The sequence below is a fragment of the Stenella coeruleoalba genome (genome assembly GCF_951394435.1).
Source record: "Stenella coeruleoalba genome assembly, chromosome: 8".
Lineage (NCBI taxonomy): Eukaryota > Metazoa > Chordata > Mammalia > Artiodactyla > Delphinidae > Stenella > Stenella coeruleoalba.
This window is the reverse complement of record NC_137154.1, coordinates 43,618,913-43,644,477: the sequence shown is the minus strand read 5'-3', so window position 1 is coordinate 43,644,477 and position 25,565 is coordinate 43,618,913. Positions and strand designations below refer to the sequence as shown.

At 41.7% G+C, this 25,565-nt stretch overlaps 1 protein-coding gene across 2 annotated transcripts in view; it reads right to left on the bottom strand.

Annotated features, from left to right (window-relative positions):
• The window catches only part of GALNT18 (polypeptide N-acetylgalactosaminyltransferase 18), a 547,599-nt gene extending 527,056 nt beyond the window's left edge, over window positions 1–20,543 (bottom strand). For both annotated transcript variants that reach the window (XM_079929173.1, XM_079929176.1), the window contains exon 1: window positions 20,040–20,543. The gene's annotated coding sequence lies outside the window, so the exon portion shown is untranslated. The remainder of the gene's footprint in view (window positions 1–20,039) is intronic.
• Between the last annotated feature and the right edge of the window lie 5,022 nt (window positions 20,544–25,565).

Genomic DNA, 25,565 nt, shown 5'->3' with positions numbered 1-25,565 from the left:
TTACAGATGAGTAGACTGAGGCTTAGAGAGGTTAAGTAACTTGCCCAAGGTCACACAAAAAGTATGTGGCAGAGCTAGGGTTCAAACTCAGGTCTCTCTGACCCCAGAGTACAGAGTTGTTTTCACACTGGTTCTCATTCTTTCTCCATAAAGAATAGACCTCCCTCCTTCCTCTGAAATCTTATGGAATTCTACTGCTTTGTTTTCTATTCAATACAGACAATCTTGTATTCTACATCTCCAGAGCCATTTCCCTCCCATTCTCTAAAGTCTGAACTTCCACCTCAAACTCCTCTTGTCCAAAACTGAACTCTTCCCATTTCCTTCCAAATATGCTTTGCCTTCTGTACCTGCTATTCGTTCCACAATCTCCTCAGCCACCCATGCTTGGAAACTTCATAGTATTTTTTTTAATATTTATTTATTTGGCTGCACTGGGTCTTAGTTGTGGCACGCTGGATGTTTAGTTGCGGCATGTGGGATCTACTTCCCTGACCAGGGATCGAACCCCGGCCCCCTGCGTTGGGAGGGCGGAGTATTAACTGCTAGATCACCAGGGAAGTCCCCATAGTATTTTCGATTCATGTCTGTCCCATGTTTCTTTTTATAATCAGTTGCAAAGTTGTGCTAATTCTACCCAAAACTTCTGTCCAGGTTGCCCACTCCTCTCCATCCCACCAGCCTGAACTAACCTAACAACTGCATAATGTCCTCCACATCCCATCCTTTCCATCCTCCTGTCCTACATTCTACATCCAGCTCCTCTTAAAACACTCATCTCATCAGGTTGCACTGCTGCTGCACTGCTCACTGCCTGCAGAATAAGGTCCAAACTTCTTACACAGACCATAACGACCCCTACGATCTAGTTTCCATCTATCTTTCCAATCTCTTTTGTGCACCAAACAAAACTTGTGGCAGTTCTATACACACCCAGGCTTTTCTGCCACAGTTCCACATGGCATGTTCCATCTCTAATCCTTTAAGTTTAGTGCAAATTTCTTGCTCTAAAATTCAGCTTCAGATCTTTCACTGGCTGTTGAATAGTCCTCCCTCCTCTGAACTCGCTTTACAGTTTATTTATATTTATCCTGAACCATTATCAGTTATTGATCTAGAGGTCTGATATCCCCCACCAGACTATGAGTTCCTAAAGGGCAGGCACCGTGATTAATCTCAGAATTTTCCACAGCACTTAACTCAGTATTTAGCATATGGTAGGTATTCGGTAGGTAATCACTGGCTTAGTTTTTAAAGTCTCTATGTAAATGAACGTATTAACCAAACTGACTATTAGACTGTTTGAAATTCACAGAGTTCAGAGCAGCTAAAGCCTGAAAGTATATTAAAATCACCAGGAGAACTTGCTCACCTGGGTCCCCTTCCGATCCAGTCTGCTTTGTGTTCCTCTGGAACACTCCAGGCTAAACCATGTCACTGGCCCCAAAGCCCTTTCCTCACCATTCCCACCACACCTTGGAAGTTCATAACAGGTCATTATCCTTCTTCATGTCTCAAAGTCTACAAGATGCTAGGTAGATGCCTAAACCCCTTTGCAGTGATAGCAAGACAACTGGTGTCAAAGTGCTTTGAACTCAGCAGGACCCATTTACCCTGTTGTTATGAGCATCCCTCTGCCAAGAGGCCACCTCTTGGAGGCTTCTGCAAGTCACTGAAGCCTGGTTGTTTAGCAAGTCCATGGGAAAGATTGGAGAAAAACCTCAAAGTTTTCATTTCCAATCCCAAGACATGGGAAAGCTGGGTAATCTCAACTGACCCTTCACCTGGGTGTACAGCCAGGGAGAGCCCCAGGGCCCGATGAGAAACAAGAGCTTATCTTGTCTCTGCAGATTTGAGAATCATGGGGTGAGAGTTATGTGAATGGCAAAGTTTCCAGGCAGGACAGAGAAAGAGCTAAATCAGAGGATCAGAGAATCAGAGCTGGTAGTTTGAATTTTTAACCGGGTCTAGTTACTTTCCCCAAGGCAAGTGGTCAAGAAACTATCAGAAATTCTATACTAGCTCCACAATATTATTAGATAGTGTCATTGTTAATATTCACATGGCTAATAAAAAAATGTAGTTTGTTGAGCACATGCTGTATACCAGGCATGTACTTTATTCTCTATATTTTATACCACTTGGCCCTCATGCTGCCCCTGTGAAGAATTATGACTATTAGGAAACTAAGGTTCAGAAAAATAAGTAATGTCCCAAGGTCACACAGCTTCTAAGGGACAGACATTCCAAGGCAGAGTGGAAAGCAAGAGCAAAGACACAGAGATGAGGAAAAGCAAAGTATTCACAGAGACCTGCAAGTAGTTGGGTGTTCCTGGAGAATAAAGCATGAGAAGACCATGGAGAGAGGAGTTGCCCTTGTATTCTATGTTAGGCAAATGGCTATCTTGCAGATAATTGGGTGCCTTTGAAGAGTTTCATGCAGGAGAGTAACACATGAGACTTTTGATTTGAAAACTGAGGTGGAGAATGGATTGGAGGGGACAGCTGAAATGCAGGGAGATCAGCTGGAAAACTGTGCAGGTAATCCTGGAAAGAGGTGATGACACCTTTGTGCCTTCTCCATCTCTTGGATGATGGAGGGAAAGCGGTGGAACAGAGAAATACTTGGAAGATAAATCAGTAGTCTTGGGAAAGTATCGCATAAGGTTTCAGCTTATAACATCTCCAACCTCTTCAACTGCGCCTCAGACTCTCATATCCAATGTTCTGTGGATGATTCGTGAGTATTATGTCAAATTATGCAGGGGACACAAGAATGAACAAAACAAGGTTTCTGATCACTTTCTAGTTGGGACAGATAATGCCAATCAACACAAAATTACCTGGTAGATAAAAGTGTTATGCAGACAATTAACAAAAGGTGATATGATAGGGTTTGGGTACCTTTAGAATGAGTGGTCAGGGAAACCTTTATGAAGAGACGCCTTTAGGCTTGCTAATGAAACAGGAGGGGAGGGGGCAGGGCACAACCTTTAAAAGAATGACATGGCCATAGGACATGACAAAAACTGTTTAGAACCAACTAGGTCCAAGATGGCAGAAAATTCGACTTCCAGTGGACCTTAAGCCTCATTATACACTCATTGTAATACATTAGCATGCTAAATGATACACCCACCAGTGCCATAACAGTTCTGAGGCTGACCATCAAAGTCCAAAAAGTGGGCAGTGGCCCAATTCCTGGAAATCCCTGGCCTTTCTCCGAAATAATTAGAATAATCCTCCCACTCATTAGCCTATGAAATTACCCAGCCCATAAAAACTAACCACACCATATTTCAAAGCTCTCTCACCTCCTGAGATGGCTCACACTCTGCCTGTGGAGTGTGTTTCTCTCTAAATAAATCCATGTCTTACCTGTCACTTCATCTCTGAATTCTCTCCTAATGAAGCAAGAACCTTAAATTCACCGGGAACACTAAAGCCATATGAAAAATCAAGGGAAAGAAGTGGCTTCCTGGGTTGGAAGAATCCAAAGCAGACCAGTGCAGCTGGAACAGAATGGGCAAAGGAGAAAAGGGAACAAAAGTATATCAGAGACGTAGACAGTGTCCAGGTCACGTAGGACTTTGAAAGTAAGGTTAAGGGATTTAGATTTTATTTGAAGTATCATGGGAAGCTGGAGGAAGGTTTTAATCAAGGGACTATTTTTACCTAATTTAAGTTGCTAAGTGATTACTCTGGCTTGTTGTGGAAAATATAGGCAGGGCAGATGCGAAAGCAGGCAAATTTTATAGTTGTTCATTGAGAAATGGTGGTGGCTTGGAGAAAAGAGAATGGATCAAGGATCTGTTTTGGGGGGTTTTTTTTTGCGGTACGCGGGCCTCTCACTGTTGTGGCCTCTCCCGTTGCGGAGCACAGGCTCCGGATGCGCAGGCTCACCGGCCATGGCTCACGGGCCCAGCCGCTCCGCGGCATGTGGGATCTTCCCGGACCAGGACACGAACCTGTGTCCCCTGCATCAGCAGGCGGATTCTCAACCACTGCGCCACCAGGGAAGCCCAAGGATCTGTTTTGATAGATTAAACGTGGAAGGTAAGAAAGAAAGAATCAAAAGTGACTCAGGGATGCAGAAGACTGTGAAGGAGCAGTTTGGCAAGAAATCAACAGCTGGGTTTTCGACACGTTGAGTCTGAGATTTCTTTTAGAGATCCAAATGCTAAGTAGGCAGTTGGTAATACAAGTCTGGAATTCAGGAGAGAATCTGAGGATAGAAATGTACATTTCAGAATGATCAGCCTACAGATGGTATTTAAAGCCGTAGGACTGAATGAGATGTCTTAGTGAATAAGAAAGAACAAAGAGGCCGAAACAGAGCCTGGAGACACTCAGACATTTAGAAGTCAGAAAAAAAGAGGAGACAGAAGAGGGACATTGAGATGGAGCCAATAAGTGGCAAGAAGCCAAAAAAGAGTGTGATGTTGAAACTGAGCAGGACCCTGCGGGGTCCTCCGAGGGTACAAATCCTTTCTGTGTCTCCCATTTCTTGTAGGAAATAGGCTTCCTTCAGCTTCCTTGACCTTACCTGAGTTCCAAAGGGCAGAGTCAAACAGTTGCTTATCAGTGAAGGGAGGGAATGCAGAAACAAAGGAGGAGCAGACTTGAAACTAAAGTGCAGCCTTGGGGCAGGCTCCTGGTTCTTCCTCAAGGAATATACATAACAATATCTTTGAGTTCTTCTGCAAAACTAAGCCCCCCACCCAGGTGAAGGATGGCAACTTCAGGCTGAAGGCAAGATTCCTGGAGCACCGCCCTGTTACCTCAACTTCAACCAATCAGAAGACGGTCACACACTCTGCAGCCCTCACCCCAAATTTTCCCTGTAAAAACTTCTCTCTGAAAACCACCCAGGGGGTTCAGGTTTTTGAGCACTAGCCATCCTTTTCCCTTGCTTGGCCCTGAAATAAAACTTTCTCTGCTAAAAAAAAAAAAAAGAAAGAAAAAGTGAGAGGAAGAATTATTTTCTCTGCATATCTTTTTATGTAATATGAATTTCTATCATGTGCCTGCATGGCTTCCATTAAGTGAGATCCAAGGAAATACTCTGCTAAAAGGCTGTACAAGTAGAGACCCCTGTGGCACTGCCATCTCCCCAGCACAGAGGAGGGCCATCTCACACAGAGGGGTCCTCTGGGCAGCCATAGAAGAGGACGGGGGTAGTTCTCTTGTGACTTCCACATCCTCTCTCCACATCTCTCCCACTTCTGTTCCTTCCCCGAACAGTCTTAGACCATCAAGGGCTGCAGATTATGACCGTCCTAAACTGACTCTGACAGAGAGCTCATGAGCTGCAGGATGTTCTGCACTGAAACTTTCCTTTGACCAAACTGAGTAAAAGTAAGACTGCTTTCTAGGGAGCAACTTTTCTGCTCAAACGAAAAGAAAAAAAGCAATCGCCGGGAGAGGACATTACTTTTATTCAGATACACGGCACATTCTTCTTGCTTTCTTTTTTTTTTTTAATCATCTTTTTTGCAGTATAATTGCTTTACAATGGTGTGTTAGTTTCTGCTGTATAACAAAGCGAATCAGCTATACATATCCATATATCCCCCAATCTCATCCCTTTTGCATCTCCCTCCCACCCTCCCTATCCCACCCTTCTAGGTGGTCACAAAGCACCAAGCTGATCTCCCTGTGCTACGAGGCTGCTTCCCACTTGCTATCTATTTTACATTTGGTAGTGTATATATGTCCATGCAACTCTCTCACTTCGTCCCAGCCTACCCTTCCCCTTCCCCTTCCCCTTGTTCTCAAGTCCATTCTCTACATCTGCGTCTTTATTCCTGTCTTTTCCCTAGGTTCTTCAGAACCTTCTTCTTTTTTATTTTTAGATTCCATATATATGTGTTAGCATACAGTACTTATTTTTCTCTTTCTGACTTGCTTCACTCTGTATGACAGTCTCTAGGTCCGTCCACCTCACTACAAATAACTCAATTTCCTTTCTTTTTATGGCTGAGTAATATTCCACTGTATATATGTGCCACATCTTCTTTATGCATTCAACTGTCGAGGGACACTTAGGTTGCTTTCATGTCATGGCTACTGTAAATAGAGCTGCAATGAACATTGTGGTACATGAATCTTTTTGAATTATGGTTTTCTCAGGGTATATGCCCAGCAGTGGGATTGCTGGGTCGTATGGTAGTTCTGTTTTTCGTTTTTAAAGGAACCTCCATACTGTTCTCCATAGTGGCTGTATCAATTTACATTCCCACCAACAGTGCAAGAGGGTTCCCTTTTCTCCACACCCTCTCCAGCATTTATTGTTTGTAGATTTTTTGATGATGGCCATTCTGACCTGTGTCAGGTGATACTTCATTGTGGTTTTGATTTGCATTTCTCTAATGATTAGTGATATTGAGCATCCTTTCATGTGTTTGTTGGCAATCTGTATATCCACTTTGGAGAAATGTCTATTTAGGTCTTCTGCCCATTTTTGGATTGGGTTGTTTGTTTTTTTTGATATTGAGCTGCATGAGCTGCTTGTGTATTTTGCAGATTAATCCTTTGTCAGTTGCTTCGTTTGCAAATATTTTCTCCCATTCTGAGGGTTGTCTTTTCATCTTATTTATGGTTCCTTTGCTGTGCAAAAGCTTTTAACTTGCATTACATCCCATTTGTTTATTTTTGTTTTTATTTCCATTTCTCTAGGAGGTGGGTCAAAAAGGATTTTGCTGTGATTTATGTCATAGAGTGTTCTGCCTATGTTTTCCCCTAAGAGTTTCATAATGTCTGGCCTTACATTTAGGTCTCTAATCCATTTTGAGTTTATTTTTGTGTATGGTGTTAGGGAGTGTTCTAATTTCATTCTTTTACATGGAGCTGTCCAGTTTTCCCAGCACCACTTATTGAAGAGGCTTCTTTTCTCCATTGTAAATTCCTTCCTTTTTTATCAAAAATAAGGTGACCACATATGCGTGGGTTTATCTCTGGGCTTTCTATCCTGTTCCATTGATCTATATTTCTGTTTTTATGCCAGTACCATACTGTCTTGATTACTGTAGCTTTGTAGTACAGTCTGAAGTCAGGGAGCCTGATTCCTCCAGCTCCGTTTTACTTTCTCAAGATTGCTTTGGCTATTCAGGGTCTTTTGTACTTCCATACAAATTGTGAAATTTTTTGTTCTAGTTCTATGAAAAATGTCATTGGTAGTTTGAAAGGGATTGCATTGAATCTGTAGATTGCTTTGGGTAGTATAGTCGTTTTCACAATGTTGATTCTTCCAATCCAAGAACATGGTATATCTCTTTATCTGTATCATCTTTAATTTCTTTCACCAGTGTCTTATAGTTTTCTGCATAGAGGTCTTTTGTCTCCTTAGGTAGGTTTATTCCTAGGTATTTTATTCTTTTTGTTGCAATGGTAAATGGGAGTGTTTCCTTAATTTCTCTTTCAGATTTTTCATCATCAGAGTATAAGAAAGCAAGAGATTTCTGTGCATTAATTTTGTATCCTGCTACTTTACCAAATTCATTGATTAGCTCTAGTAGTTTTCTGGTAGTATCTTTAGGATTCTCTATGTATAGTAACATGTCATCTGCAAACAGTGACAGCTTTACTTCTTCTTTTCTGATTTGTATTCCTTTTATTTCTTTTTTTTCTCTGATTGCTGTAGCTAAAACTTCCAAAACTATGTTGAATAATAGTGTTGAGAGTGGGCAACCTTGGCTTGTTCCTGATCTTAGTGGAAATGGTTTCAGTTTTTCACCATTGAGACCGATGTTGGCTGTGGGTTTGTCATATATGGCCTTTATTATGCTGAGATAAGTTCCCTCTATGCCTACTTTCTACAGGGTTTTTATCATAAATGGGTGTTGAATTTTGTCAAAAGCTTTTTCGGCACCTATTGAGATGATCATATGGTTTTTCTCCTTCAATTTTTTAATATGGTGTATCACATTGATTGATTTGCGTATATTGAAGAATCCTTGCATTCCTGGGATAAACCCCACTTGATCATGGTGTGTGATCCTTTTAACGTGCTGTTGGAGTCTGTTTGCTAGTATTTTGTTGAGGATTTTTGCATCTATGTTCATTAGTGATATTGGCCTGTAGTTTTCTTTTTTGGTGACATCTTGTCTGGTTTTAGTCTCAGGGTGATGGTGGCCTCGTAGAATGAGTTTGGGAGTGTTCCTCCCTCTGCTGTATTTTGGAAGAGTTTGAGAAGGATAGGTGTTAGCTCTTCTCTAAATGTTTGATAGAATTCGCCTGTGAAGCCATCTGGTCCTGGGCTTTTGTTTGTTGGAAGATTTTTAATCACAGTCTCAATTTCAGTGCTTGTGATTGGTCTGTTTATATTTTTTATTTCTTCCTGGTTCAGTCTCAGAAGTTTGTGCTTGTCTAAGCATTTGTCCATTTCTTCCAGGCTGTCCATTTTACTGGCATAGAGTTGCTTATAGTAATCTCTCATGATCCTTTGTATTTCTGCAGTGTCAGTTGTTACTTCTCCTTTTTCATTTCTAATTCTATTGATTTCAGTCTTCTCCCTTTTTTTCTTGATGAGTCTGGCAAATGGTTTATCAATTTTGTTTATCTTCTCAAAGAACAAGTTTTAGTTTTATTGATCTTTGCTCTTGTTTTCTTTTTTTCTATTTCATTTATTTCTGCTATGGTCTTTATGATTTCTTTCTTTCTTCTAACTTTGGGGTTTTTTTTTCTTCTTTCTCTAATTGCTTTAGGTTTAAGTTTAGGTTGTTTATTTGAGATGTTTCTTGTTTCTTGAGGTAGGCTTGTATTACTATAAACTTCCCTCTTAGAACTGCTTTTGCTGCATCCCATAGGTTTTGGGTCATTGTGTTTTCATTGTCATTTGTTTCTAGGTATTTTTGATTTCTTCAGTGATCTCTTGGTTATTAAGTAGTGTATTGTTTAGCCTCCATGTGTTTGTATTTTTTACAGATTTTTTCCTGTAATTGATATGTACTCTCAGAGCATTGTGGTCAGAAAAGATAATTAATACAATTTCAATTTTCTTAAATTTACCAAGGCTTAATTTGTGACCCAAGATACGATCTATCCTGGAGAATGTTCCATGAGCACTTGAGAAGAAAGTGTATTCTGTTGTTTTTGGATGGAATGTTCCAAAATGTCAATTAAGTCTATCTGATCTAATCTGTCTTTTATAGCTTGTGTTTCCTTATTTATTTTCATTTTGGATGATCTGGCCATTGGTGAAAGTGGGGTGTTAAAGTCTCCTACTATTATTGTGTTACTGTTGAATATCAATTTCCCATTTTATGGCTGTTAGCCTTTGCCTTATGTATTGAGGTGCTCCTATGTTGGGTGCATAAATATTTACAATTTTTATATCTTCTTCTTGGATTGATCCCTTGATCATTATGTAGTGTCCTTCTTTGTGTCTTGTAATAGTCTTACTTTTAAAGTCTATTTTGTCTGATATGAGTATGGCTACTCCAGCTTTCTTGTGATTTCCATTTGCATGAAATGTCTTTTTCCATCCCTCACTTTTGGTCTATATGTGTCCCTACATCTGAAGTGGGTCTACTGTAGATAGGTTATATACAGGTCTTGTTTTTGTATCCATTCAGCCAGTCTATGTCTTTTGGTTGGAGCATTTAATCCATTTACCTTTATGGTAATTATAGATATGTTCCTGTTACCATTTTCTTAATTGTTTTGGGTTTGTTACTGTAAGTCTTTTCCTTTTCTTCTGTTTCCTGCCTAGAGAAGTTCCTTTAGCATTTCGTGTAAAGCTGGTTTGGTGATGCTGAATTCTCTTAGCTTTTGCTTGTCTGTAAAGGTTTTAATTTCTCCGTCAAACCTGAATGAGATCCTTGCTGGATAGAGTAATCTTGGTTGTAGGTTTTTCCCTTTCATCACTTTAAATATGTCCTGTCACTCCCTTCTGGCTTGCAGAGCTTCTGCTGAAAGATCAGCTGTTAACCTTATGGGGATTCCCTTGTATTTTGTTTGTTGCTTTTCCCTTGCTGCTTTCAATATTTTTTCTTTGTTTTTAATTTTTGATAGCTTGATTAATATGTGTCTTGGCATGTTTCTCCTTGGATTTATCCTGTATAGGACTTTCTGCACTTCCTGAACTTTATTGACTATTTCCTTTCCCATATTAGGGAAGTTTTCAACTATAATCTCTTCAAATATTTTCTCAGTCCCTTTTTTTTTCTCTTCTTTTTCTGGCACCCCTATAATTTGAATGTTGGTGCATTTAATATTGTCCCAGAGGTCTCTGAGACTGTCCTCAATTCTTTTCATTCTTTTTTCTTTATTCTGCTTTAAACGTCCTTATTAAACGTTTGTTGTATTTTTTTGCATTCTATTTCCAAGATTTTGGATCATCTTTACTATCATTACTCTGAATTCTTTTTCAGGTAGACTGCCTATTTCCTCTTCATTTTTTTGGTCTGGAGGGTTTTTACCTTGCTCCTTCATCTGCTGTATGTTTCTCTCTCTTCTCATTTTGCTTAACTTACTGTGTTTGGGGCAACCTTTTTCCAGTCTGCAGTTTCATAGTTCCCGTTGTTTTTGGTGTCTGCCCCCAGTGGGTAAGTTTGGTTCAGTGCGTTGTTTAGGCTTCCTGGTGGAGGGGACTGGTGCCTGTATTCTGGTGAATGAGGCTGGATCTTGTCTTTTTGGTAAGCAGGATCGCATCTGGTGGTGTTTTTTGGGGTGTCTGTGAACTTATGATTTAGGCAGTACATGGCACATTTTACTCCTATTAGCTTCACACCTTTTTTGCCCCATGCTTCTCTGTTTTTTCTACTGTGGTTCTGTGATGATGCTGATCCAGGGGGCAATTTATAGGGGATGATACAGCTTTGTCAGAAGGAAAAGATATCCTCCTCTCCAAATGCTATTTAGCAAGCCTTTGCCGGCAAAATAAACAGGAGGGATAAGACCTGTCTGACACAGGGAAGAGGGGCTTCTGAGGGTGTAGCATTGTTCTTGTTTTTGGCTGACACATTGACCGATCATCCATGCAGCACAGAAGGAGAGTTTTGGTGCCACTGTTCAGTGTTTATGGCACATGCACACATAACCAAGTACGCCCACCTAAAGTATTCTTCGCTGATTGTAGCTTTTCACTTTTCACATATACCAAGGGACTCAAAGGCTATGTGGACTAGTGGAAATCCAGGCAGAGTAAGCATTTCTACCTTGGAATGACTGTAGAGGAAAAGAAAAGGAAAAGGAAAGACCCACAACTTTATCTCTTTCACAAGCTTCACTTCAAATGAGGTTTGACAACTAAAGTCATCATTAAAATTTTGGAAATTAGTGTTTACCATAATCAGAGAGTTGCTTCTAAATTGTATGAAGAGCCAAAAAATCTGACAAGTAATACGTTCTACAAATTGAAAGTGCTTTAGTCAGTTTTCCAGTGAGCTCACAAAAGGAACATTTGTGCCCACCTCTAACATGTTTTCATGTTTATGAATGAGAACAGAAAAATATTGTATATTATGGAAAACATAAAAACCATATTTAAGGGACTTCCCTGGTGGCACAGTGGTTAAGAATCCTCCTGCCAATGCAGGGGACACGGGTTCAAGCCCTGGTCCAGGAAGATCCCACATGCCACGGAGCAACTAAGCCTGTGTGCCACAACTACTGAGCCTGTGTGCCACAACCTGAAGCCCGTGTGCCTAGAGCCTGTGCTCCACAGCAAGAGAAGCCACTGCAGTGAGAAGCCCAAGCACTGCAGCAAAGAGTAGCCCCTATTTACCACAACTAGAGAAAGCCTGTGCACAGCAACGAAGACCCAACGCAGCCATAAATTAATAAATAAATTTACTTTTTAAAAAAAAACATATTTTAAAAAATAATAACTTTCCAAAAACAGTTAAGACTATATGTGATGATATATCTACTCTCACATTTGTCAAGGTAGCTGTAAAATATTGTTCATTATAACACATGAATAATGTACATATAATATTTAAGATCCCACATTCCCAAACAGTGAGCTTTAAAGAAATACTTGGAGTAACATAAATTTTACTGCTTAAACAGCAGCAAAAAAAAAGCCTAGGCAATGTAATCAGCAATTTAAGCAGCCATCTATTTGTCTAAAAGTGCTCATATTTCTAAACTGCATAATGCTTTCGAATAAGCACAGTATTTAATTCGATAGCTAAGGATCAAACTCTGAGTTTTGTTTAAATAACTATTTCTCATACGGTAAAGAAACCTAAACCCAGGCTGTCTACAAGACACCAACATTTTTAGAGAAAAATAAAATAAAATATGGTGATTTTTATAAAAATCCCTACTTGTAAATCAACAATGAACATTTTTTTTTACTATTCACTTAATTGTTTCCTAGAAATAAACATTCACACTGAGGATTATTACTTAAAAAAAAACACACAACTTTTTTTTCTGGAACAGTAGACAACTAATATTACTATTTTCTATTCTTACTGAAGATGGAGTTCAGTTGACATTGCCTTATCTAGATTTGCTCATAACTCAATGTTAACATCCCAAGAAATTGTTGTTTCCCTAGTTCTCCAACCCATTTTCTTCCAATTAAAACAATAACAACAGAAACCATTCTAAAATTCAAAATTATATATGTATGTACTTGCATGTGTGTATATCATGCTAGGAATTTTTTGTTTTCATAGTACAAATATCACAAATATAAAAGCTGAAAAACTCTGCTTTGTATTTTGGATTAGCTCATATTCCTGAGTAATTTCTGGATTTAAACATTTCTCTTTGTCTCTGTTTTTATTCTCACTAAAAACTCTTCAGGAATAAAAATGCTCACTTTTCTTTTTTTTTAAATTTATTTTTGGCTACATTGGGTCTTCGTTGCTGCACACAGGCTTTCTCTAGTTGCGGCGAGTGTGGGCTACTTTTCATTGCCATGCGCAGGCTTCTTATTGTGGTGGCTTCTTTTGCTGCCGAGCACGGGCTCTAGGTGTGCAGGCTTCCATAGTTGTGGCTTGCGGGCTCTAGAGTGCAGGCTCAGTAGTGGCGCACAGGCTTAGTTGCTCTGTGGCATGTGGGATCTTCCTGGACCAGGGCTCGAACCTGTGTCCCCTGCATTGGCAGGTGGATTCTTAACCGCTGTGCCACCAGGGAAGTCCCCAAAATGCTCACTTTTTAAGAAAAAGAATGAATTCAATTTTGTCTGAATATATTTTATCTCATCTGTTTCTTGCAACTTGTTGCAAACACGTTTTCCCATCTGGTTATAATCGCTAAGGACTTTAATCATTATACCTAAGTCTCCATTATTGTCTTCTTTAAGGCTCACAGTCTCCAGAACATTTTTAGGAATCATATGAACTCCATCGTTAGCCTCTAGCATGTTACAAAATACACTCCCAGGTCCTTTTAGCCAAGACTTGTTTCTTCTAGTCAAACTCAAACCCAGAGGCTATCTATCTAAGCCTACTTTCTTTCTTTCTGAAGAGCAAGCGGATAACTCTGGTTGCAGAACTAAAGAAGTCTGACTGGTCTTCTCTTGGGTGCCCACATGGCTCCTGATTCTCTTAGAGGATCTTAGGTTCCTCTGGGTCTGGTAGCTGTACTCTTGAACTGTTTCTCCATGTAAAGATCTCTGCCCAATTTCTATAGAATCACAAAATGCTGACCCCCTTCCCCACTTTTAGCTCTGACATGCTTAGGAGCTGTTAAGGACAAATAACTACAGTGACTACTGGGGACAAGTCCAAAAATTTTTTTAAGTCTTTTGAGTTAGAAAAATCTCTTGACTGTGATCAAAACGGCTGCCTATTTTTTCAGGGTTTGAGAAGCCTTCTTATCTTTCAGGGTCTCCACCCAAAATTCATCTTCTGAGTTACATGTTTTCAATTCCAGCACAGATGGATTGGGTGACAAAGGAAGCTCTATGTTATGAGGACAGCTATTTATTTCAGGGATGGCAACTCCTAATACAAGGCCAACAATGATTTCCTTGTGTGCCTTTTCTGCTTTTTGGAATCTGCTAGGATCCCATCATCAAAACAGTATGAAACAGTTTTAAGATCTTCACTGCAATTGTCTCTAGAAGTACTGGCTACCTGGTGGTTACTGTTCCTCTGGACAGGCAAACATATAAACATTTACACAGCTCTTTTGGCCTTACCTTGATTTCACTTTCTGGGGGAGAGATGAGGTTTCTATAAAAGCTTTTACTAGTTATGTCTGACAATGAGTCTTGGCTAAGATTTTTAAAATGTGTTTTCTTCTTCTTTCTTTTCTTATCAACAACAGATAAGACTGAAGATGAAAGAGAAAAGGTTGGATGCTGATAAATGTAATCTTTTTTTGGTTTGATATTGCCTAGACCCTTTTTGTCATATTTAGAATGTTTGTTTTTAGGAGTTTTACTCTTTTTACAAGACAAGGCATTGGAAATGTTAGACATGTTTTTCAAAAAATTCAGATTTCCTGAATATAGCCTCATATCTTCATTTTCCTTACACAGCTGAAGCTTATTTTGATGCTTCATGGGATTTTTCATGTCTTATTTGATTTTCTAGCTGTATCTTTTCTATAATGATGACTTGTTCTGAATTTTGCCTTATAGTCACTGGTTATCACACTGGTGCTCACCTAGTTACAATTGACGAGACTTAAAATAAGATAGACAACAGTAAGCTACATTCATCCATGTAATAAACATTTAAGTGGTCACTGTATGCACACAGACCTACACTAGGTATTATCTATGGTCATACCTCAAGGAGGTTTGTTAGAGAAGGGGAGATATAGGTCCTTGAAAAGGAGAAAGTCAGTACTAAATGAGCAAATACATAATAGGTGGTAGGACCAAAGACTGTTATATCTAAAAGTAAATCGTAAGTATTCTCTTAGTGATATTATACATAGTCCACATTACAATAATTTCATTGCAATATAAATAGTATTAGATATGTCTAGCAAAACTGTAAGATGACTCAGCTGTAAGGGGTAGTGACTTGATGTACTTTAGGTAGAAATGGTTACTTTCCCAAGCATGTGCTCTAAAGTGCAGGGAAAAGAAGGTTCCTGTTGTCAATTTGCCAACTTAGTGAAGTTTAAAGAAGGGAATGTTTCTGTTTGATAAAATGTATCAAAGGGGTATGTGATGTTTTGATTAAGAAAGCAAAGGACCAATGATGAAACTTCATCTGCATCTAGGAGAAAAGTCATTTTAAAGCTACAGACATATCAAGTCACCAAAAATTAAAGGTGCCAATTTACAGTAACAAGCTGTATCCACCTAACACTGTATCATAAAACCAACAAAGCCATGTTCTGCTGCTAAGGTACTGGTAAGTATCTACATAAACTTCCCCTAAGAACTGCATATTATCCATAATAGTAATTTACTCTTGTATAGTGTGTTTCTGCTTCCAAAATGCTTTCACATCCCATAGCAATAAATGAGAAAGGATGCTATGCGATGTGCCAGATGCAGCTGTAACGTAAGTTGAGGGAGGAAATGTCTGGACAATTAGGCAGTGGTTGCAGGCAGAATAGCTTTGTCTTTAGCACATTGTATTATGTAAAGATAAACCCCAGACTATGAAGCCGGCCTCCAATCAAAACAAAATCCAATAAGGCTGACAAAACAACTAAAGGACAAGGCAAGAGAAGCATGCTGGGTATGTGAATCAAACCTCTCCCAATTGACCTACACAATAACAGAGAAGGAATAAAAATAGAACACGAGTCTAGATTCCACTGGTTAATTTAAACTGCTTGTCATCTCATCTTTAAACCTACCCCTCCAACTCATGGGGTTGGCAACACATAAATAGAGTGTGGTTTACAGAAGGGACCTAAGCCACACGGCACGTCTCCATAAACAGAACTGATTTCAGAACAAAATAAACAAACAAAACCTCATGAAGTGGGCTAAGCAACCTCTTTCTTGGGCTCTTTCTCACCCTATTACCCTCCTATTTATAGTTCTTTAGTCTCCCCACCTGAACCCCAACTGTTCAGACTTCCCAACCCCCTACTCCTGTGGCTTAGAAACAGGAAGAGATCTTCAGTGAATCAACTGAGATCAGATATTCTTAACCAAAGCTTAACACATACAAGCAGATGTCTGGAAGTCACCTTAGAAGTCTTTTTCCTCTAATTTTTCATCCTTTGCATCTATTCTCCTATAATAATTCCCACACCTGGACTCCAGCCTCTGAATAAACACCTCCCTTGATTGTAAATCAAGGCCTCCTGGGGCATCTCATTCCATTTCTGGACTGTTCTAGTCATTAAAAGGTTCTCAGTCATGTTAGCCCATATTAGCCCCCTCCAGTTTCTCCTCACTTGAGAAATATAACACAAGTCCTCCTCCCTCCCACCAGCCTTTCACTTCTTTTGAAGGCAGCTGTCACCTCCCCACTGAGTGCTATGTCCCTGCAGTTTGCATATGCCCAAATGCTCCTCATAGGGCATGATCTATAGGATTCTAATCATCTTGCTTCTAATCATCATTCTCTCTTGGACATGTTGGAGCTATCAATAAAATCCCTCTTCAAAAGTGTTGCCCAGAATGGAACTCAATATTGCAGGAATGGCCTACAAAAGGCATGAGAGCCTTTGTTATCTTAAAAGAACTACAGCCACCAAGGTTCATATGAGCAAAAGAAGGGTTTCTGTTGTTTTTATCAGAGTTTGGTTGTTTTTTTGTTTTGTTTTGGGTGTTTGTTTGTTTGTTTGGGGAGGGGTGTTTGTGAGGGAGGTGGGGAAGAGTTCACCATGCTTTTTATTCTGTGATTCTGGAATTAACTTTAAAAATACAAATGAGAATCAACTATGTGCAAAGCTCTCTACTAGGGACTTTTGGAGAAACAAATGAATAAGATCCAGCCCTGAAAGAGTCCACATATCATGTCCCGCCCCTTGTCCCCTTCCCTTCAGGGAAATCACAATTACACAGGGCTTTTTGATAAGGTGGGCTTATCATGTTAGAACACCTGGTTGGGGATAGGTGCTTGACCTGACCTACAAACAGCTGTTGATGTCTGTTCCCTGGAACCGCAGAAGTATGTCATACGCCTGTCCAGTGACGCCCCTGTCCTGGTCCCAGTGACGCCCCTACCACACCAGCCTGGTTCTTGCTCCCTCTGTCTCCTCGTCGCACTCTGAGAGCCTTCCCTGCCTCTCAAAACATAGCCTCCTCCTTCTTCTGCTGAGATCCCAGGACATCACACATCTAGTATCCATTCTTCCAGACCCTGAGGTCAGGAAGGAAAGGTAGGCTTCTCTAGTCCCTGCCGATGGGAGCTCCTGAACACAGGGGGCTCCTTGCCATGGCACCTTGAGCACTCCCAGCTCTCTTTGTCGTAGCAACTGTTCACTGTCGAAGGGATGGGAGGTTTGCAGCCATCCCATGTGATTAAGGGTGTACAAACTGAGGCTATTCAGCTCTACCAGGCTGCCTTTTATAGAATCACAGGACTGAAAAGTCTTGGAGATCATCCATTCTACAGTTTACACAATGAGGGAAGCCCAGAAAGTTAACTGACTCATTTGAGGTAACAGAAGGACCCTAGTTATGAGAGTATGGACTACCCTGATTCCCAGCTCAGCACCCCTCCCACTGAAGAGTGTTTTTGAAATCTAAATACTTTCTGTGTATTTGAAGAAGTGACCTAGGAGTGGATGTGATCCTATCTCTTCTCCTTAATATTTTAATAAAGACATTTCCTAAAAACTAAACGCCCACCACACTTAGTGTAGAAGATATTTCCCTTCTTCACTGTGTATCAAAAAGCTGTGACAGAGTACTGGTCTCTCACGCCTTCCTCGGGCTGAGGGTGAGGAATCGTGGCACAGAACTTGGTTGTCTTCAATTTTCTGCTCATCAGGACCATGCAACAGCCTGGGCTCCCTATAGCCCTAAAACCAGGGAAAAGAGGCAGAGGGGCAAAGCTCGGTCTCAGAACCTGTGGCCACGCCCCTCTCTCACTTACCCTGCTGGCCTTTCCAGGGAGAAAGGAGCACAGTAGGCTGGGAATGACCCTGGGGCTGTGACTCCACCCTGGGTAAGGGGAAGAGGCTGAGCCAAAGCACCTGTGGCCAAAGGCCCCCTGCCGTGCCCACCCCAGGCCCCACCCTCTGACCCTGAGGCCCTCCCCATTCCCCTACGCACCCTGCTGTCCTGCTCTTCCACCCATTCCTGCCCCATCCTTCCTCCCCCGAGCCTGCAGTACTCCCCTCTCCCAGAGCTGCCCCACACTCCCCAGATACTCCCTGGCCTCCCCTTCTGCCTCCAGCCCCAACAGGAAGGTGTAGAGAGCCCCACCATTGGTACTATACTGACAAACAGGAAGTCAAACTCTGCCCTGGAAGTTCTTGGTTTGAGTCCCTTATGGTAAAACACTTGTACCACCCATGAGTAGATAATTAAATATAATAATATGAGCTAACAGAGAACTTAATATTTGCCAGACTCTGTTCTAAGTAAGTTACCATTATTGTACCCACTTTACAAATTGGGAGACTGAGGAACAGCATGGGTTAAAAGTTTAAGACCTATGGATATACAGATGGCCAAGAGGCACATGAAAAGGTGCTCAACATCACTAATTATTGGAGAAATACAAATCAAAACTACAATGAGGTATCACCTCACACCAGTTAGAATGGCCATCATCAAAATATCTACAAACAATTAATGCTGGAGAGGGTGTGAAGAAAAGGGAACCCTCTTGCACTGTTGGTGGGAATGCAAATTGATACAGCCACTATGGAGAACAGTATGGAGGTTCCTTAAAAAACTAAAAATAGAATTACCATATGACCCAGCAATCCCACCACTGGGCATATACCCAGAGAAAACCATAATTCAAAGAGACACATGCACCCCAATGTTCATTGCAGCACTATTTACAACAGCCAGGTCATGGAAGCACCCTAAATGCCCATCGACAGACGAATGGATAAAGATGTTGTACATATACACAATGGAATATTACTCAGGCATAAAAAGGAATGAAAATGGGTCATTTGTAGAGATGTGTATGGACCTAGAGACTGTCATACAGAGTGAAGTCAGAAAGAGAAAAACAAATATTGTATATTAACACAAATACGTGGAATCTAGAAAAAATGGTACAGATGAACCAGTTTGCAAGGCAGAAACAGAGACATAGACGTAGAGAACAAATGTATGGACACCAAGGAGGGGTAGGATGAATTGGGAGATTCGGATTAACATATATACACTAATACGTATGAAATAGATAACTAATGAGGGTAAACCCGGCCCAGATGTTAAACTGGGTTCCGGAAGTAAACCCTCAGACGTAAACCCCCCAAGTCTTAAACCTGGGGCACAGACGTAAACCTGGGTTGAAGCTGTCACCTAGGCCTCAGACGCCAGCTGAATCCCGTGACGCTGAGCAGAGGAAGCGAGCGCCCAGCGCCCTGCATGACTCAGAGCCGACGCCCGGCCCTCAGGCGACTGCACCTGACCTGGAAGCCCTGACACGAGGCCAGCCCCTCCGGTGCCTCCGGGACCGAGGAGAGGAGCCCCGGACAGGACGCCCTGCCCTCAGGCGACGCCGTAACAGAACGGCTGATCGAGTCAATGATTCCAACCAGTAAGCTATTCTCAAATGAAGGTTAGCTGTGTTTGGAGAAGCAGGCATCAAAATCAAATTTGGAGTCAACTGATGACAAGACTTCCGGGAAGATGGCGGAAGAGTAAGACGCGGAGATCACCTTCCTCTCCACAGATACACCAGAAATACATCTACGCGTGGAACAACTCCTACGGAGCACCTACTGAACGCTGGCAGAAGACCTCAGACCTCCCAAAAGGCAAGGAACCCCCCACGTACCTGGTTAGGGCAAAAGAAAAAACTAAACAGAGACAAAAGGATAGGAACGGGTCCTGCACCAGCGGGAGAGAGCTGTGAAGGAGGAAAAGTGTCCACACACTAGGAAGCCCCTTCGCGGGTGGAGACTTCGGGAGGCGGAGTCGGGGAGCTTGGGAGCCGCGGAGGAGAGCACAGCAACAGGGGTGCGGAGGGCAAAGCGGACAGATTCCAGCGCAGAGGATCGGGCCGACCGGCACTCACCAGCCGAGAGGCTTGTCTGCTCGCCCGCCAGGGCGGGCGGGGCTGGGAGCTGAGGCTCCGGCTTTTGTCGGAGCGCCGGGAGAGGACTGAGGTTGGCGGCGTGAACACAGCCTGCAGGGCGTTGGTGCGCCGCGGCTGGCCGGGAGAGAGTCCGGGGAGGGGTCTGGACCTGCCGAAGAGGCAAGAGACTTTTACGTCCCTCTTTGTTTCCTGGTGCACGAGGAGAGGGGATTAAGAACGCTGCTTGAGAGAGCTCCAGGGACGGGCGCGAGCCGCGGCTAAGAGTGCGGAGCCCAGAGACGGACATGGGACGCTAAGGCCGCTGCTGCCGCCGCCAGGAGGCCTGTGTGCGAACACAGGTCACTAGCCACACGCCCTTCCGGGGAGCCTGTGCAGCCCGCCACTGCCAGGGTCCCGGGATCCAGGGACGGCTCCCCCGGGAGAGCGCACGGCGCGCCTCAGGCTGCAGCGTCACGCCGGCCTCTGCCGCTGCAGGCCCGCCCCGCACTCCGTGCCCCTCCCTACCCCCGGCCTGGGTGAGCCAAAGCCTCCGAATCAGCGGCTCCTTTAACCCCGTCCTGTCTGAGCAAAGAACAGACGCCCTCCGGCAACCTACACGCACAGGCGGGGCCAAATCCGAAGCTGAGCCCCTGGGAACTGTGAGAACAAAGAAGAGAAAGGGAAATCTCTCCCAGCAGCCTCAGAAGCAGCGGATTAAAGCTCCACAATCAACTTGATATACCCTGCATCTGTGGAATACCTGAATAGACAACGAATCATCCCAAATTAAGGAGCCCTGTGGATGAAAGGCTCTTGGTGCTGCAGGCAGGAGTCAGTGCTGTGCGTCTGAGGTGGGAGAGCCAACTTCAGGACACTGGTCAACAAGAGGTCTCCCAGCTGCACATAATATCAAACAGCAAAAATCTCCGAGAGATCTCCATCTCAACGCCAGCACCCAGCTTCACTCAACGACCAGCAAGCTACAGTGCTGGACATCCTATGCCAAACAACTAGCAAGACAGGAACACAACCCCACCCATTAGCAGAGAGGCTGCCCAAAATCATAATAAGTCTACAGACACCCCAAAACACACCACCAGACGTGGACCTGCCCACCAGAAAGACAAGATCCAGCCTCATCCACCAGAACACAGGCACTAGTACCCTCCACCAGGAAGCCTACACAACCCACCGAACCAACCTTAGCCACTGGGGACAGACACAAAAAACAACAGGAACTACGAACCTTCAGCCTGCAAAAAAGGAGACCCCAAACACAGTAAGATAAGCAAAATGAAAAGACAGAAAAACACACAGCAGATGAAGGAGCAAGATAAAAACCCACCAGACCTAACAAATGAAGAGGAAATAGGCAGTCTACCTGAAAAAGAATTCAGAATAATGATAGTAAGGTTGATCCGAAATCTTGGAGATAGAATGGACAAATTGCAAGAATCAGTTAACAAGGACCTAGAAGAACTAAAGATGAAACAAGCAACGATGAACAACACAATAAATGAAATTAAAAGTACTCTAGATGGGATAACTAATGAGAACATGCTGTATAGCACAGCGAACTCCACTTCACTGTACAGTAGAAACTAACACAACATTGTAAAACAACTACACCCCAATTTAAAAAAAAAGACCTATGGACAAAACAGAAAGTGGTAAATCCATACTGTGGAATACTACTGAGCAATAAAAAGGAATAAACTACCGATACACTCAGTAATGTGGATGAATCTCTAAAACATCATGCTAAGTGAAAGAAACCAGACCCAAAAGAGAACATATTCAATAATTCCATTTTTTATGAAATTCTAGAAAAGGCAAAACAGTAGCAACAAGAAGCAGATGAGTGGCTTTGGAACTAGAGATAGGGCAGGAAGAAACTTTGTGGAGTGATGGAAATGTTCCAAAACTTTATGGTGATGGTGGTTGCACAACTGCGTACATTTACCCGAACTCATCAAACTGTACACTTAAAATGGGTGATTTTTGTGGTATGTTAAGTGTACCTCAAAACACTGCCAAAAAAGAAAAAAGAAAAATCGAGAGGGAAGAAGAAGGACAAACAAGAGCCCTGGACAACACCAAGGATGAAAAGACAGAGAGCAAACAGGGAAGGAAAAGAGGATTCGTCGAAAAGGTGAAAGATGGCCCAGAAGCCAAATGAAAAGACTAGTGACTGGTGTCTTGTAGGTGCTGAATGAATTCTTGTTGAATGAAAGAACAGCGGTGTCCAGAGGGAAGATGTGGTCAACAGGCCACAGGGAGGTCATGAAAGATGAACTCTCTAAAGAGGCCTGTGAGGGTTAAGCTGGAATTAGGGGGAGCAGCCTCAAGAGGAAAAGTCCCCTGGTTTTCTCAGCTTTAGTGTTCTGAGACCTTCCAGAAAGAGAGATGTAGGAACTTGGTGTGCTATCAACAGATAACCCGCCCTAGAGTTCAGCTCATCGTAATAGAGTTGTAAGAAAAGCAATGGAATATTTGGCTCATTTGTGATATTCCTGTTTACAAAATCCATCATGGTTTTTAAATTATTTAAAACATTTATTTAATCGGGTTCAATTATATGAAACAGTTTGAAATGTTTTTAATACAGCTTGACCAATGGCTTGAAGAGGGAGTTAATGATGATGGGTCCCACACTCTGATCTTTTGTGATACAGACTCAAGGCCTTTGAAGAGTGACAATCATAGAATATATGGTCTCTGCGGTATGAAGTTCCTGACACTGATTTACATTGGTAGGAGAGCAGTGGGCCGTGGTATTCAGCAAAGCCAGCCCACAGGGTAGGCCTTCCAAACCCCATGCTCTGGCTTGCAGGACCTGAGTCACGATGACTGATGAAAGAGGGTGTTGCCCAAAAGTTAAGGGCTGGTAGGCTGATTAATGGTCTCAGCATGAAGCTGCGAGCCTCTAACCCTGACAGATCATTAGCTCCCAGAAAATGTCCAGCCTCTGGAGGTCATGGTTATCATTACAAACTAATAAATACATGAAACAGAGCAAATGGCCTTTTTATGTGCTGGGAATTTTTAAAACCTAAGCTGCATATTTCCATGCATATAGATTGCTGTTGGTAGCATAAATCCAACCTTAGCTTTCACAAAGTGGGAGCAGCGACCCTTAGAAGAGCCATACTTCACCGTTAATGTTGCATTAAATTTTAACCACTGCAGTCATGGTTAAGGAGATATTTTCATTATAATCTGGTATTTTCAGGGCTTTACAACTTAACTTAGTTCAACACTCTCTTTTGGCAAATTGATTACTTTCATGTTGGTTTCTTACTCAAAGGATATAATGTCTTAAATTTGATAAAAGTCAGTTCTTAAGGTTACTTAAATGACAGAAAAGGTAAAATCCTCAGACACAGAGTAATACATATTATATGAGAAAAATATTAAGCTCCTGTAGGAAGGAAACATTGTTCAGTCACTGTTTCCTTGTTATTAAGTGTAATATGTTCCTGTGAAAAAATACAAATAGTACCACTATAAACTGATGGTATGTAAAAAAGGAAGCCAAAAGCTACTGACGGAAATCATTTCTTTAATTTATACTTTATATCTTCCCAGAAAAGAAGTATGAACTGGCTAACGAAAAGAAACAAATAGAGTAATGAGGAGAACGATCAAGGAAAAAAAAAGGGTAGACTGCGACTATTCCAGTAACAGGGGCCACTTCAGCTATTGAGATGGGGCCAGGGATCGAGACTCTCTGGGACTAAGGTCCAGAGGGAAACTAGATAACCTGAGGAACTGTCATCAGAAAGGAGAAAATTAAATTTTAGAAACCTGTGAAACGTGAATCATGTCCCATTCTCTTTGACCGTTAAACTGTACCGCCTTAGTGACACTTTGCTATGAACTGAATTGTGTACTCCCCTGCAAATTAATATTCTGAAGCCCTAACCCCCAATGTGACTGTATCTGGGTAGAGTCTGGAAAAGGTAGTTAAGGTTAAATGATGTAATAAGGGTGGGATCCAATCCCAAAGGACTATGGCCTTACAAGAAAAGAAAGAGAGAGACTTCCCCCTCTCTCTCTCTCCACCATGTAGGACACAGCAAGAAGGCAGCTGTCTGCACGCCAGGAAGAGAGTTCTCACCAGAACCTGACCATGCTGGCACCCTGATCTCATACTTCCAGCCTCCAGAACTATGAAAAAATACATTTCTGTAATTTGAGCCACTCAGTCTATGGTATTTTTGTTATGGCAGCCCAAGCTAACTAATACACACTTTGGCATAACCCATACTATCACCCTTAAGACATGAGAACACAGCATGCAATCAGGTGTCTGGAAAACTGGGTCTAATCCTGGCTCTGTACCTCCTTCCATGACTTGTCAATGTAGAAGACAGCAAGATCGAATTAGGTATTTTTGTCTGTCCTATAAACTGCAAAATAATAATAATTGATAAATAAATTTGACTCTTCCTCAATGTCATGAAGTAAAGTTATAGGTTTTCCTTAACAAACTATATGGTAAGTCTATTCTTGTCAGTCTGTTTTTAACAAGTTGAAAAAAAAAGCAGGGACTCTACATAGATGTTCAAAAATAGGAGACTGTTGAATTAACTTATGGTGCTTTGACTGCATAACTATGAACTCTTGTTTTAGGAAATTTTGAAAAATATTTATAATGTAATATTAAGTAAAAAATTTAAATAAGACATACTCTGCTTACAATGACATTTTAAAAACTATAAAGGTAATGTAAAAATGAGAATAGTAATAGGTAGTTGAAATATGAGTCACTTTTGCCTTACTAATTTTATTTTCTGAAATGTTGCTAGACGTTCTTTTTTTATCACTTACAATTTAAAAAATAATTTGAAAGCACCTACGGGTATCTTCTGTGGAGAAGTGTCTTTTATTACCAAATTGACTGTGACTTTTGTTAGTTATTGAAGATTCCAATTGTGATTAAAGTTTCATTTGATTGATAGGACTGCTGTTATTTTAAATACACAGTCAGAACGGTTAAATAGAAACAACCAAATGTTTTGGTTTAAATGAGCTCTGAAAGCTCTAATTTAGCTAAATACTTTCAAAAGACAAGGTCAAGATGAATGTTGTGGTGATTAGATATATTCATCTCACTATAAATATCAAGACTGTCCAGTGTTTCAAGATGAAACTGAGATGGTATTCTTAGAAATAGGAAAGCAATCAAACCCCACAGAAGCTGGATCCTGTTCAGTAAGCATGAGTGAATAGCAAAGTCCTCTTATGATTTATTCATTCATTTAGTCAATTAACATTTACGAATCACTTATAGAGTAGTGATTTAAGGCATGGGCTTCAGAGCCAAACTGCCTGGGTTTAAATCAGGGGTCCCCAACCCCCAGGCCGAGGACCAGTACTGGTCCGCGGCCTGTTAGGAACCAGGCCGCACAGCAGGAGGTGAGCAACGAGCAAGCGAAGATTCATCTGCCGCTCCCCATCGCTCGCATTACCGCCTGAACCAGACCCCAAGCCCCAGCCATGGAAAAATTGTCTTCCATGAAA